A 16,443-nucleotide genomic window follows, 5' to 3' on the forward strand; every position below is an offset into this window, starting at 1 on the left:
GGATGTTTTTCACAACTCTTATTGCAGAAGGATCATAAGGCATTCGCTTTCGGCGTGCAATGTGCGGGGTTACCAAAGATGTGGCCAAGTCTACTAAAAATAATCGCCGCTTAAAGTTTTTAGTTCTGTTCCATTCGGGATTAAGTTCGGTCCATATAACATATGCGTTATATCCCGAAACATCGACCATATTGGAAAAGGGTGCAACTGGCCATCGTTTCGTTTGGCGTTTACATGTGTACGTGGTGTACATGGTCCAGCGCATCAACACTTGCTTTAGTCGCATTATAGTGGTTTCTTTTTCTGATCATCCCTAGTCACTGCCGAATGATGAAGCACTAGCACGCTTTTTCTGTTTAGTCACATTTGAGCATAAATGTTCTTGGTGGTCAAAATGACCCACAAATTGTATACGCGTACGAAAAGTTTTTAAAAAATTATGTAAGAAAACTGGCTCGTCCTGGAAAAAAAATGTGTACGTACAACTCATCATAAGACTCAGACTGAGGATATCAAAATGGTTTTATAAGCAATTAGCCATTCTAAGGCATGGTAATACGCGTTTGTTTCTTAAATTTGGGTCATTTTGACCCAATTTGTGCAGAAGGGTTAATTATATGTATAAATACACGATATAAGTACACTAAACTATATTATTTTCAATAACATACAATGATTTCGCACTTTACATATGACCATATAAAATGTCTGTATGGCCGTAAATTTTGCATTGTAATGTCCTTCCGAAATTGCTTTACTTTTGTCGCTGGGGATCAGGAACTGAATTGGTATCTATTGTCCTCGACAGCACCGAACAGTGTGCGCCTCTAGGCCAAATATGTGCAAATGTGCTCGAGTGTACTCATATGTAAATTAATACTTGTATGCAGTAAATATGTGCAAATACGAAATAAAGGTATTATTTCCCTGTGTACTACTACTCGAATTCCAATACATACAAACATGCATATAAATGCATAAATATGTGTGAATAAAATTTTGTATTTGCATTATAGCTCTAAGGGCGTATGCTTATTATTCAACCAACCGGCATTTGCGCACAAATGAGTAAATACTCAGCTGCACAGCTGCTGTCGCTTCTGCTTATATTTTTTTTATTAATAATATAATATTTTATTTTTTTGTTGTATTTTTTGTGAAAAGCACATACAAAAATATTATTGTAGAAAATATTATTTGTTTTACATTTCTTTACTTCCTTTCTTTTTAGGCATTTTTTCGTCAGTACTTTATAGTGTTTCTGCCGTTTCTGCTTATACGCTTAGCCATTTCGTTCTTTGTTTGTATTTAATTGTATGCAAAATTTGTCGAAAATTGTGGTTGCCCCAAGCACAGTGAAGGAAATAAAATATTAATGTAGACTGACGCTTCGGAGAAGGTTGTGCTTTTCTATGCCGTCTAGTGGGATATGTTTTTTTGTTTATTTTGAAGGGTTCTTCATTGGAGTTCCCAGCAAAAACCTCAACCAATACTTAAAGAAAACATTGTACGTAATTCAAAAAAATATTTAATGAAGTATTCGATATAAGTTCCTTTTGTTTTGATCATTGCTACGATCGAGCTAGTTCAGTTTATTCAGCAAATTCATTTTTCCAGCTTCAAGCAATTTACGGTGTAAATTAAAATTTCTTTGGAGTAAAATCTGATGACTAAAGTGAATGAGACGAGATTTGTGAGTGCTTTTGGACTTCTACTAAAACGTTTTGAAAGAAAACCAGTTTCTTTTGCTAAGAACTTTATGTTGGGAGTTCCTTACGAATGAGGTTTTCTACGTTTTTATTTCTTACTTCTAATTTTTATAACCCGTTCAAACTTCAAACAAAATGGTGGAGGAATATATGCCTTATTAATGGTTCCATATTTACATGGTTTATGGTTGTTTGAAGCATATTTAATCCGCTGGAGGGGTTGTACCGACAAACATTCCATGTGTCTTTTGTATTTGTTGCGAATATTTCTTCATCTTGATCTGAGCTGTCCACTGTCTTAAATACACCTGGTTTTTCACTTTACTGAAACTATTTCTGAATAGTAATGTTCTTAAGACTTCTTACCTGCTTCCATGTTGAAAAAAATTCAACTACTATTCTTCCAAAACAAACCATTAAGCGAAGGCTAAGACTAAACTAGAGGCACTGTTCGTTGTAGTAATTAATTATTCTAGACACTAAGTCAAAAATGTGTTAATAGCAAATTACCTACAAGAAGGCAGAATAAAGCGACCAAAGACAAAACATAGCATAAAAAGAAAATATAAAGCTTGAAAATAAAAGTTTTAGAAAAAGTACTAAGCCGCTAGTTGTAACAGTGTGAAAAGCGAGCACGGAAAATTGTACTTAAGTACTACAGTAACAAAAACAATAAAGTGTTATTGTAAACAGTGAAAAGTAGTAAAAAAGCAGAGTGCCTATAAGAAGAAAGAATTGAAAAAAGTACAAAAAAAATCTTGAAAAAAAGTTTAACAGGAAGGTAGAAAAGTAGTAAATGCAAGAAAGCTCTTAAAGTAAGCTACTACTACATATAACTGTAGTTGTGAAAGCAACAACAATTACAGAACAATGCTGATTAATAGTTGTTGCACAAAAACATTACTTGTTGGTGGCATTGGGCACAGAGTGCGCCGCGCCACACCTTTACCTCGACACTTGAGCCCCTTATGAGTGATGCCATGCAGCAGCGATCCGCTATGATCGCAAAACATCGGCGACAGGAAGGAGATATGCTGCCATTTGTGCGGCATCTGATGGGCCTGGGAATAGGTGAGAAAACTGATGGGAAATTAACATAAAGCTTAGCGGTAGTAGTTGCTGTTAAAAAAACTAAATTCGTACAAAAATACTTAGCGATAAGAGAAAGTACTTTAGAAGGATAGATAAAGAGAGAGAGAGAGAGAGAGAAATGAAGATAAAGTAAAAAACAAAGTTTAAAAGAGAAAACAAAGTATAAAGTAGAACACAAATGATAAAGTATAAAACAGAGGATACATCCAAAGTATAAAGAAACATACAAGTGATAGTGATAGTGATAGCAGACGTTAGAGTATGTGGATAAAAGCAAAAGGGCGTAGAAAGTAATGATAGTAAAGAATAAAAATTGAATTAGGTGCCAAGGCGGGCTTAATGAGCGTTAGTTAGCGGTGGTCGCCATATTTATATATTTGTATGTAGCACAAATAGTTTATATATATATTGCGGTGATTGATTTTGAACTACTTAAAGCGTCTATTCTTACTGTAACATTGATTATGCTTTCATACAATTATTAATTTTTCATTATTTTTTATTTTCTTTTTATTTTTTTTGTATTTTTATTAATTTTTTTCCTTCTACCTTTCCTTTTTTCACTCGTAAAACATGACAGTTGTTTCAATGTTGTTTTTGTATGTAATTGTGTCTATGTTTTTATATTACATTCTACACTATTCTACATCGACTTGCTCTTCCCGAAAATGCAGAACGCAACAATGCGCACACACAACTGTAGCTAATCACTTGTATATACATATCTACAGCATGTAAATACAGTTATCGATATACACACACCCAAATGTATACGGAAATCGAAATGTCGAAAAAATGCGTAAGAAATGGCTGATGTGAAGTGGAAATTTAACTTTTTTGTACAATTGAGTGTTCGCAGTAATACATAGAAAATAAGTTAGCTGTTAGGTATGGTAATTTGCTTAAAATGTTCTTTAAAATTGTTATCTTTGCTTCAAATAAATGGTTATAGGCTTGAGAGATCTTTGAAAGTTAGGAAGGATAATTGATACATATTCATCAGATGGTACTTGGAGGGTATTCACTATGATCACATCCATTAAATTACTGGACCTTCTGTTTCTATTGAATTCATTTCCACTTATCTTCTATATAACAAATACTTACTCTAGATACGTAAAAGGCTTCAAGCGTACCTAAATTATATTTGAAGATATAATCTTAACAAGTAAGGAAGGGCTAAGTTCGGGTGTAACCGAACATTTTATACTCTCGCAATTTATTTATTTAACTTTATTTATATAATACACAATTTGACAAACATATTCGTCATATATATTGTATAAAGTCCATTGAAAGTTGGAAACCATAATATTAGGTTAGAAGCACCGAGGTCCTTAGTGTTCGATATATGGGGCCTTAAAAACCTATGGTCCGATTTCGGCGATTTTTAGAATGGGGCTGCCACACTATTAACATAGTATTTGTGCAAAGTTCTGCATCGATATCTTCACTAGTACTTACTTTATATATTGTAAAGTAAACGATTCAGATTGTCTTCGAAGTTCTGGTATATAGGAAGTAGGCATGGCTGTGAAGCGATTTGGCGAATTTTCACAAAATATTATTGGAAGGTAAGGAAACTATTACAAACCAAATTTCATTGAAATCGGTCGATTTTCGAGTCGAGTAGTTCCTGAGATATGGTTTTTGACCCATAAGTGGGCGACGCCACGCCCATTTTCCATTTTGTAAAAAAATCTGAGTGCAGCTTCCATTTGCCATTTCTTGTGTGAAATTTAGTGTTTCTGACGTTTTTCTTTAATGAGTTAACCCACTTTTAGTAATTTCCAACCTAACTTTTGTATGGGAGGTGGGCGTGGTTATTATCCGATTACTTTCATTTTTGGACTGCATTAGGAAGTGGCTAAAAAAACGACTGCAGAAAGTTTGGTTTATATAGCTCTATTGGTTTGCGAGATATGTACAAAAAACTTAGTAGAGGGCGGGGCCACGCCCACTTCCCCAAAAAAATTACATCCAAATATGCCCCTACATAGTGTGTTCATACCAAATTTTATTTCCATAGCTTTATTTATGGCTTAGTTATGGCACTTTATGTGTTTTCGGTTTTCGCCATTTTGTGGGCGTTTCAATGGTCCGAAAGCAACGTTCCTATGGTGCCAAGAAATAAGTGTGCCAAGTTTCATCAAGATATCTTAATTTTTACTCAAGTTACAGCTTGCACAGACGGACGGACGGACGGACGGACGGACAGACAGACAGACATTCGGATTTGAACTCTACTCTTCACGCTGATCACTTTGGTATATATAACCCTATATCTAACTCGTTTAGTTTTGGGTGTTACAAACAACCGTTGTGTGAACAAAACTATAATACTCTCTTTAGCAACATTTGTTGCGAGAGTATAAAAATTAGCTTGCATATATTTAGGATATTTTCAGGAAAAAATAGCCATGGGCACTAAAGTCCTCATTCGATATCTGGGGTTAGATACTGATTTCAGTGTGACAAACAACCGCTAGGTGGACACAACTATTATATTACGTGCAACTTGTTGCTAGAGTAAACAAATGATGCAAAGGAAATTAATAATCGTGATTCGGCGAAACCAAGAATGGATACAATTATATTTGGTAGCATAAATTCAATAAATTCATAAATTCAATGTATTCTAAGGTAAAAGAAATAAGATGGGAGAAAACCTATTAATATTTGATGAAAAATGTGCCCTTTGCATTTCAATGAGATATCTTGGTTATTTATGGATATTACCGTCATTGGTACTGAGATCCTCATGTTCGGTACCTGCAAAGTTATAGTCCGATTAATGTCAATGCTATATACGGGTATAGTTTATACGTATATAGTTTATAAAATTTTGTTCCGATATCTCCATTTACATTATCTAAGGTGAAAGAATCAGTTCGATTATAAAATTGTTATATGGGAAGTGGGCGTAGTTGTAATACGATTTGGCCAATTTTCAAGCTGTACCATCAGGATGCCAAAACATTGTTACAAACTGAATTTTGTTGAAATTGGTCGAGTAGTTTCGGAGATATGGTTTTTGACCCATAAGGGGGCGGAGCCACGCCCATTAAAAAAATTTTATACCAATTGTGTGTAGCCCTTCTGTGCCATCTTTACCATGAAATCTAACATTTCTGGTGTTTTTCCTTACTGAATTAAAGCTGTTTTAATAGTTTTCAATATAACCTTTGTATGGGAGGTAGGCGGGGTTATGATCCGATTTCGCCCATTTTTGGAATGTATAAGGCAGTACCTAAAAGAAACGATTCCAGAAAGTTTGGTTGATATAGCTCAAGCAGTTTACGAGATATGTACAAAAAACTTAGTAGGGGGCGGGGCTACGCCCACTTATCCAAAAAAAGTACATCCAAATATGCCCCTTCATAGTGCGATCCTTTGTACCAGATTTTGTTTTCATAGCTTTATTTATGGCTTAGTTATGTGTTTTCGGTTTTCACCATTTTGTGTGCGTGGCAGTGGTCCGATTCATTTTCGAAAGCAACCTTCCTTTGGTGCCAAGGAACACGTGTTCCAAATTTCATCAAGATATCTCAATTTTTACTCAAGTTACAGCTTGCACAGACGGACGGACGGACAGACAGACATTCGGATTTGAACTCGAACCTCTTCAATACTGCAACAGTATACAAGTTCTTCTGATTTTTTAAACGGCCGAACTTGACGACGTTTTCACCTACTTTGTATATGTTGGCGTGTAATTTTGCCAATTAATCGTAAAGAGCTTTATTTACAACAATGGTGTCTTTGGTGACCCCCACTAAAATTTTCCGCCAAACATTTTCGTAGAAAATTTTAATCCTTAAATGTCCTTTTTTAAAGGATATTTTTTGATTTCCTCGAAAAAAGGGTCAAATTGACCCATAAAGAAACCAGTTAGAGGGTTAAGATCTTCCACAAAAATAATCCTCATACAATTCCACAATACAACTCTGACCATAAGAATTCTCTCAGACATTAACTTACAGCATTTTTTTCATATAGTATAATGCTCCCTTCGACCAAAAAATGAAAACTTTGACCCACTGTAAAAAAACTCAGACGTGCTGGACCATAAGTTTGTTCTACAAAAATGATCTACTGAACATACCCTTTCATAATTATGGGGTCGCTATTCTGTTCCAAAAATGCTGTTGGACAGTGTAATCATGACACAAAACAAAAAAATAATAATAATAAAATAATATTGAAAGTAAATGTTTATAGTTTGTTAATTTAATATATAAAAATATGTTTTTCTCTCTATTAAAAATATTGCACATGAAATGCATTATAATTATAATTTATACTTATAATTTGTTTTTTAATATTTCGTTTCAGAAAAAACTTACGGAATCGATTCCCTTATCCTTGCCGGGGCATTTGAACGTCGCATATTCATGACAGCGCTTGTGCACCACATACGAACAAACTGTAAAAGAGAGGGGAGAAGAAGAATGAAATAATAAGAAATATAGTGATGTGACATAAAAAGTTAGTGTGATGGTCAAAAAGTTGCAAAATGTTGTCTTGCCTCCTGTGCTGTCCTTCACCAATATTAAATATTAAAATGTGGACAAAAGTTGTGCAGCAAGCGTTTTTAAAAGTACAGTTAGCTTGTTGCAGCGACAAGGAATTGTTGTAACTCAGTAAGTGAAAGTGTATGTGTAGTTTAGAAGTTACTATGTAGCCATTATATATGTGTCTATTTGTATTCCTAAGCAATATCAGTAACCATAAGTCCATTATATGGTCTGCTCGTACTCAGCTTGTATTGCCTTAGACTGTCAGTGATAGTTGTGGCAAAGTTGAAGTAATATCCTTTCATACCAATACTGGCACTAACCAGTTTACTTGTATAACTTTATATGTTTTTTTTTTAATTTTTCTTGTTGCTTGTATTTTAGTAGGTGGTACTAAGGCATTTTGCAATAAATGTTTTGAACTCACCATGACATTGGAATCCTTGTTTGCCAAAGCCCCTGTGAATTGTGAATGTGGAGGAAGGAAAAATAGAAAAATCGTTCCATAAACGATGTACAGAACTCTTATTAACCTTACCATATGAGGGTCTTTACTCAAAAAAGAGATTTATTTGATGATGATGGTTTACTGGAATTAACTGAGATAGAACTAATATTATATATATATAAAATAAAATGTCATAATAATACTAAAAACACATATTTTATGAGAAAAACTACGGGCAAATTATACTTTAACCTTTCCTTAAATAATAATATAAAAATGCTGCTGTGCTGGCAAGCAGGTGTCGGCTGGTGGCTAATAAATATAAATATGCTCCAGTTGTTGGGCCGAAAACTTTGTGACCCTTGAAGTGAGAGTGAAACCTATGGCTAATAATAAAGTCAAGGTCAAGTGACATAAAAGTAAATATATATATATATATTATATATCGAAGAATTTAATATAGGCGCAAACTTTCTACATAACAACAATTTAAAGCGAAATTATAGCGCTTAAGATGACCGAGTTGAAGCTTGGCGGCAATGTTGAAAGCTAACGGTTAGTGGCACTAAAAATTAAGTGAGTTAATTAACTTTAAGACTTGACCAAGCATACCATCAGTCAAATTTTACGCACAAAATTTGCATTATATATGCAATTGGTTGTGTACCCGGAGTTCGATGAGGCGTAGCGAAAAAAGAGACAAATCGTTAGTCATTAGTTATGTTTGGTACAGTATCTGTTTGTATGTCTGAACCCATTTGTAGCAGTTCAAGTTGACTTTATGGCGTCCAGTTGGCGCCAATTCGGGAGTGACCTTGATGCTTGAACTCACTGAAGCCCGCTGCATCTCTTGCGTAAAATTATGCATTCTGATTTATTGAAGTGCATACAATGCTGTCATAAGCGAGTAAGTGAAGCGTAAATATGGCAAATTGACTAAGTGCCACTGAAGTGGATGTTAATATGTGGGCTATACGAATGATGAATTCGGTTGGTTTCAGGATTTTTTTTTTTTTTTTTTTTTTTTGGGAGGACAATGGTGCCCATTGGTTCAGATAAAGAGTTCTAGCGAAATTAAAAACAGAGAGAATGACGTCTAGAAATTAGTTAGGAACCCGAAAAGGAAATTATCGGTCTTTAACTCCGGAGCAGTGATCTTTAGAGTAACAGGCAAAGATGCCTCTGTACTAAATTTATTACTTTATTGCTTCAAAATGAATATAAGGGAATTTATCGATCTGGAAAAGAAAAAACGTATTTTGTAAAAAAACAGAAGTAGAAAAAATTGAGCAATTGCATTATAAAACTTAAAAGTAAGTCCGAGGCTCAGTTCAATAAAGAGTAGAACTACGAGAGTACATAAAAATCTTTCTTCATATTTAAAAAGTAGTTTTTTTATTAGACTAATAATTCCCGGTTTCTAGGAATAATTGTAGAATTTTCTGATTAGCAAAGGAAAAAGAAATCGCATTTCCTATCTAAGTACTGGCGTTGATATTATTCGATATGAAAGGAAATCCCATGGAAAGTGTATAATTAGAAAGTACAGTAGCTCCGTTTAAGCACACAATAATGTAGTTCGATGAATATTTCCTACACAACAATAGTTGAGACTTTAAAATTCTGGCATCTTTTTTTGATCCGGACTTATGAAATTACTAATGTTTAACGATATTGTTATTACTCGAGATACGGAAGAAGGGCTTAGAATACTAAAGCCGGTAGAAACTTAAAAGCATATACGTACTTATAGCAAACAGTAGTTTTCCGAAATAACGAAGACATTAATTGTCAGGCCATTCTGAAAGTCGAGAACACCCCTTCTACGACTTCATACTAAAATCAAAATGAATAAAATCGAATATGGACAACACCCATTTTCCATATAATTGTTGTGTTCGAAATTATCATAAGCGTTACAACTCTATAAAGAACTACGATAGTAATTTAAATGCAATGAAAAGGACAATACAGCTAAACTTCAAATTGGTTACTCCCAAATCACATAACCGATTTTAACCAAATTTGGTATATATTTTCTCCATAAAATATTGTGAAATCGGATAAAAGCCAATATAACGTCTATTCGAATGCCATGAAAATAATATTTTTGAAATAGATGCTCAGGTATTATAAAAACTCAACTAACTATTAATTACATAAATGAACCTACGGACCTCCAACCAAATTCGAATTGTTATTAAATTTAATTATAAAAAGATACAGATATTAACAGTGTTACCACCTAAGTGGTCACAATACTTTAATATATTAGATGAAATGCATAAAAAACACACGATAAAGACTATCAAATCATGCTTCCATACTTCCAGTCATAATGCCATAAGCGCAATTCCACGTAACGTACCCAACTTACCGGTAGAAAGTGAAACACAAAAGCGCTCACTCACATAACTCACCTAACAGTATATTATCGTGTGTTTGTATGTTCGTGAGAGATTTTGTTCTGTGGGTAATCGATAAAAATAAAAGCATATTTACAGGCGAATAACCAAAGGCGGACAGCAAATCGGGGACGCGCATAAATTCTAGCTAGCACACACCTTACATGCAAACATATACAGGAAATATATTTTTATACAAGTGGAACTGAAAATGGCATTTTTATAGTCACTATGTATGCGCTCATGAGCCACAAAGTATGCAACATTTATGAGCATTATTATAGTTGGCCACTCATAACTGCTTAAATGTATTGAATTGGTGCACATGGAGGCAGTGGTTGCCACCACTCGTTGCTTGAGTGGCAAACTAAAACGGCAAATATGCGAATGCGTGTGTGTGTGCTTCTCAGAGTTATTCTTGTTTTCATATTTTCATATTTTTTTGCAAGCACCTTCATTGCGTTACCTAATTTTGCTTGGCTGCTTTCGTGCTTTATAGTCTCAAGGCATTGTTTAGGGCAAAATTTTCGCTTGACTGCTTGTGGCCATGCTCAAGTACCGGCTGAGGGGATTAATAAATTAAAATTGTAGAGAAGCGTGTGTTATGTGTGCTTTGGTTGTACTACATTGCGTTGAAAGAAGTCTCTGTTATTATGTGTGCTTGGCCAAATTTAATGAGTGGCCTCAAAATATGCCAATTATGTGCCTTTTGCTCTTTATTAAGTACAGTAAGTTCAAGGCAGAGGTACAGTAAGGTGTCCCTTTTTTTTAATTTCAAAATTTGATATTTTTTTGCGTGGCACATTGTTATTTTTTTCTTTTTGGTTAACTGAAACCGCCACAAAAATTCAGAATTTCAGCGATGATCCTATACCCTGCCTCAAGAAGCTCAAAATATGTATTATTTAACTTTTTGAAAGGTAAATGTCAAAGGTTATTCACTTGCTGTAACGCGAATAATAATGCAAGTTTCTACTACCAGAAGAACTTAAATTGATATCAGTACATTTAGTGAAGAAAACAAAGACTTTAAGACTGTTAAATTATTATTTATTTACTGGCAAATACACCTGAAAGAACAGAGCTTTTGGTCAATGATTTCATAGGCATTAGTCGACGAGCGTGCTGACTAACAAGGAGAAGGTTTTGGAAATTGTCTTCTGTTTTCACTTGTCCCAAATACTCTTGAGTTAAGCCTACGGCCCTTTCAGCAGCGTCATTGATAACAGGAAACGTTGTAAAAAATTCCTTGGCAATAATAAAACTTTTACATGAGGCCCATTCAATTGGATCAATTTGTAGGAAATCATAACTAAGATTGAACATGCGGAAAATTTTGATAGAGTTTGGACTTAGTAGCTCATAAAAACCTTTTTCGAGAAAATTTGCAACATCTTTCGGCCTGACAATAATTTTTTTGTAACCCAAGGATGGATGCGATAAATTAGATGCATTATCCTCTTTTTCCATAGAGCAGAGTATCTGTGACATCTTACGTTTCATTTCAATAGAAAGAGTGGAATCAAATACGGCAAGCGTTACCCACTCAGGTGTTAAATACCACAGATGTCCTACAAACTTCCTAATGGCCACCTCAGACACTTTCTTGTTAATATCTTCAAAATCATGCAAGATGGACAGAAACTGAAAATCATGATATGGGGCATTTATTTTAACACCACTCATCATTACACTTGAAGCCAAAAATTCTCAAAAAACACAACTCAGTTTACGAAGTTTAAAGCTGCTTTCGACAGCACGAAAAGGAGCTGCCTTTATGCCGGAATGTCTGAAATTGGTATCCCCGCAAAACTAATACGGCTGTGTAAGCTGACGTTGAGCAACACCAAAAGCTTCGTCAGGATCGGGAAGGACCTCTCCGAGCCGTTCGATACCAAACGAGGTTTCAGACAAGGTGACTCGCTATCGTGTGACTTCTTTAACCTGATGCTGGAAAAAACAGTACCCGCTGGTGGAAGCCGAGGAAGAGGGAGACCTCCACTCCGATGTAAGGACCAGGTGGAGAAGGGACTGTCTTCACTTGGTATTACCAAGTGGCGCCAAACTGCCAAAAGGAGAGATGCGTGGCGCACTGTTGTGGACTCGGCTATAAGCGATTAAGCGGTGTCTACGCCAGTCAAGAAGTAGAAGAAGATGATTTAAAAAAATGTTCATCGATTAAATATAATTTGTTTATTATTTACATTACAAACAATAATTATATCAAAAATATCCAAATCGATAGCTTTTATCGATAACTTTAAACAATTTTAACAATTTTAGTTCATTATTAACTGATGTCTCCAGCTGCGATTTTATCTACATTCTGCTTCTTCATTTAAGAGCTTTAGCAGTAATGAATAGTTATCCAATAAACTCGATTTGAGATTTTAATCGATTAATGACTAACTCTAACTCTAACCCCATTTAAGATCTTTATAAAAATTTTCAAAATTCTTCCTGACTATTTTATTAATACCATGAAAATACCCTATCGATAACAATTAACGGTATTTTTATATATTTAAAAATCAATTTGCAAAAAATTACTTTCCAAAACTCATAAGTACCCGCATTTACCAGAAAGAACTCATTCCATCTGCCTCCAAATTATACACAAAGTGCCACATAAAATGTTTCCATAATACCAAATAGATAGGCTACAAGTGTGAATTTAAAAATATTAACTTAATGTGGCATAATGATAGGCAAATATTTTATTTTATTTTTATGATTATTATATGTTTTTTTTTTATTGTTATTTGAACACCATACTACAAAACAACAACCACAATGACCAACAAACAGATAGCAAAGACATTTAAGTTTAGAGGCGAGTGAACTCGTAGATAGACAGGCAGGCGAATAAAAATAAATAAAATATGCCACACAAATGTGGGTGTCAGAGATAAACACGCGCATTGAAGAGCAGATGAAGAGATAGCGACAGTAAAGCAGACACGACGGATGGAGGTGAAGAGCAATGGGGAAATGTGGAAAAAATAATCATTCTCATTTACATATATGTGAAAGAAAAAAACAGATAAACTTGAATATGTGGCAACCTTTATTATATACTATATTTTTTGGCCCCTTTTTACACTATTCTACTCTACATGCAGAAGTATGATGAGCACCTGCACTAAGTGCCCTGTCTCTGGGCTCGGTAGACAATATAAACGAGTACTGTTTCTTTAAAAGGTGTTAATGGCGTTTGAGTTTGGCAAAGCACATTTGTACTCTATGTGGCTGCTTAGACTTACATATATGGAATAACACATCCGCAGAGCACTAGGCCACAGTTTTAAATTTAGGGAAATAATATGAAACAAATGCAATTAAAATAAAATTTATATATTAAAATTGTTAAAATATAATTATAATATCCAGATTGACAGAATATACGAGATATATCTTAGCGGAGGGTCGACCTCCAAATCACATTTCATTCCAAGAAAACTCTTACGCAATTCAATTTTTTGATATCGTTTTATACTTCATTTAGACATAAAGTCGAAAATCGTTTTAAGGAACTTGTAGGGACTAATGAAAAGTGTAGACCTGTTGGAATTACCTAAAACTACTGTATGAAGCGTATTATTTTCACAAAATTTTATGATAATATCGCACAAAATAATAATTGAAATTCGTTTAGAGGCTTTATAGCGGAATTTTATGAACACAGGGATATCAAAATTTTTCATTTATACAATATGTATATTTATCTTAATTCTAACACTTGTTAGATGTCGAATGTATAATATAACATTTATTTAAAGCGCAAATTATTTAGTCAAATTTTGGAATATAATTATTTACAAAACGAACTCCACTTTGCGATTTGTTACCCTCAATTTATTGGAATTTCCCAAATTCTTTCACTTAATCCCTAATTAGTGCAAGATTAGCGTAGTCCATGGAAGACACGTACTTTGCATATATTTCACACGTAAAACAGCGACAAAATGTGAGAATAATTTAGGAGTTTTAGCAGAAATAATTTTGGGTTTTAAAGCAAAACAGAAAAAAAGTTATTTATTTGTAACATTGTACGGCATTACGCCCAAATATGCAGAAATAAATGCTTTCACAATTTTTTCTAAAAAAAAAGGTAAACGGTAAATTACAATTTAATAAAAGTAAAAAGAAAAATTAAAATAAAAGCGGTATGCACACACAAAGACATCAACGCCAAACGACAATGTCAGTAATTACCGTTAACAAGTGCACGAGTATATTTTTGTTGCAACAAATGCTCCGAACGTGAAAAGCGCCACGAACACGTACAAGATAGCTCGGCGGTACGCATTACTCATTAATGTAGGTATTTGTATAGGATGGGGCTCAGGAATGTGAATATATTCGCATAAATGCTAAAAAGTCTGAGTGAAGTAGTAGCTGCAGTAGAAGGGTATTAGTTTATGAATACTTTACCGTGTACAGAGTACATGTTTCCTCAAAAACTGGTTTTCCTCTGCTTTTGCAGCTAATCTTTTTTACTGTAGCTCCCTTTTATTTTTCTATGTAGTAGAATATACGATTTTTGTGGCAAAAAAACACAGTTCAGATAATTTTTTGCTGAAATGTATAAAATGAAAATAGTTCAGCCGAAATTATTTTTTGTTCTGAAGGGATATATTTTTTCTTCTGAATTTTACTATTTTCTGCTTTTTTTCAACCAACTTTTGTTCTTTGCGCCCAAATGTAGGCAACTGTTCCATGTTTTCCTAAAAAGCGCTAAAAAGTAGGCAACTTTTTAGGTCCGCACCATCCACAACGAGAAGTCAAAAGTATTTTTTAAACTTATACAAGAAAAAGTTTTGAAAAAAGAAAGAAAAATTAGAGACAATGTCCTATGTGGATTTTTTAGTTCTACGCTTTAAATATTTAAGTTTCAAAACAAATGTATGTAGTTTGGCATTCAAAAGGTTTTGATACAGGTATTAGAGTAATATTGAGCGATCTGCTTCTTTGTTTCTCTATTTATAGTCCACTTATATTCAAGCTCGCACTTTTTTATCCATTACGAACTGTACTAGATGAAGTTTGTTATGAGGAAGGTGATAATTATAAGGTTCATTGTACAATATTTGTGTATTCTCTCTGGGCTGGGCTCTAAATCCATGAAGAATCCCACATGTTTATCGTTAAATCAGTCTACCTGTTTAATTTAAAAATGTTTCTTCAAGTGTGTTCCTGTGTTTTTGGGATAATTCTACTTAAGCCTGAATTCCACTAATTAAATACATTTAAATGTCCTATATGTTTTATGTTTAAAGCCGAAAGTTTCATCAGTTTTTTAGAAGAGGATTTTCTTTCTAACAATACCTTTAGAAGCACAATTGACGAATTTTCTTCAAGAAAATGTATTTTTAAATACAACCCTTAGTACTGTGAAGATTTCTTGTTTATTTTAACATTTTTTACTATATATGAGCACAATATGGCCTTTTAATTATATGAACATATAACATGTTCACACAGGTCAATTAGCTGAGGCGATTTGGATGAATTGAGTCATCTTGTTCAAATACGTTAACCCGAAATAACCCACGATTACCACATGGTAACGCAAAGTTATTCCTATATATTCAAAAATAACTTGAATTACATTATAAAACTACACGAAACTTCATTGTCATGGGGCCAAAATACATGGGTTCATTTCATTTCAGAAAAATTTGAAACGTAATAACTTCTGAGCAGTACCGTGTTAAGATTGAACAATTTGACAGCATTATAACAAAAATTTCGTTTTTTTATTTTTATTTAATTTGTCGTCAATTAAATACTAATTGTTCAATTAGTTATTTGAATCATTATATGGTAAATTGAGAACAATTAAGGATTCCATAGCTGAAATAGAATTACTTTTCAATTAAGAGCGTAGACTTAATAGACTCATATATATGGAATAATAAATTGAAATTTGAAGCATTCGAAGACTTCGTTTAAATTGTTATTCAATTTAAAATTAATTGGTCTAATCAACGCTAATATTTCTTGGAATAAGATTTAAGAAGCTGTATGAAACTCCTCTTATTATACTCTCGCAACAAATGTTGCTAAAGAGAGTATTATAGTTTTGTTCACATTACGGTTGTTTGTAACACCTAAAACTAAACGAGTTAGATATAGAGTCATATATACCAAAGTGATCAGGGTGAAGAGTGGAGTTCAAATCCGAATGTCTGTCTGTCCGTCCGTCCGTCCGTCCGTCCGTCTGTGCAAGCTGTAACTTGAGTAAAAATTAAGATATCTTGATGAAACTT

The 16,443-nt window shown here is 33.8% G+C and overlaps 1 protein-coding gene across 1 annotated transcript in view; it reads right to left on the reverse strand.

The window, feature by feature from the left end:
* The window catches only part of LOC105219165 (protein kinase C, brain isozyme-like), a 75,265-nt gene that overhangs the window by 12,449 nt on the left and 46,373 nt on the right, over positions 1-16,443 (reverse strand). The window contains exon 2 of the mRNA XM_054233460.1: positions 7,148-7,227. The gene's annotated coding sequence lies outside the window, so the exon portion shown is untranslated. The remainder of the gene's footprint in view (positions 1-7,147; positions 7,228-16,443) is intronic.

This window comes from Zeugodacus cucurbitae, chromosome 6, assembly GCF_028554725.1.
Source record: "Zeugodacus cucurbitae isolate PBARC_wt_2022May chromosome 6, idZeuCucr1.2, whole genome shotgun sequence".
In the NCBI taxonomy this organism is placed as follows: Eukaryota; Metazoa; Arthropoda; class Insecta; order Diptera; family Tephritidae; genus Zeugodacus; species Zeugodacus cucurbitae.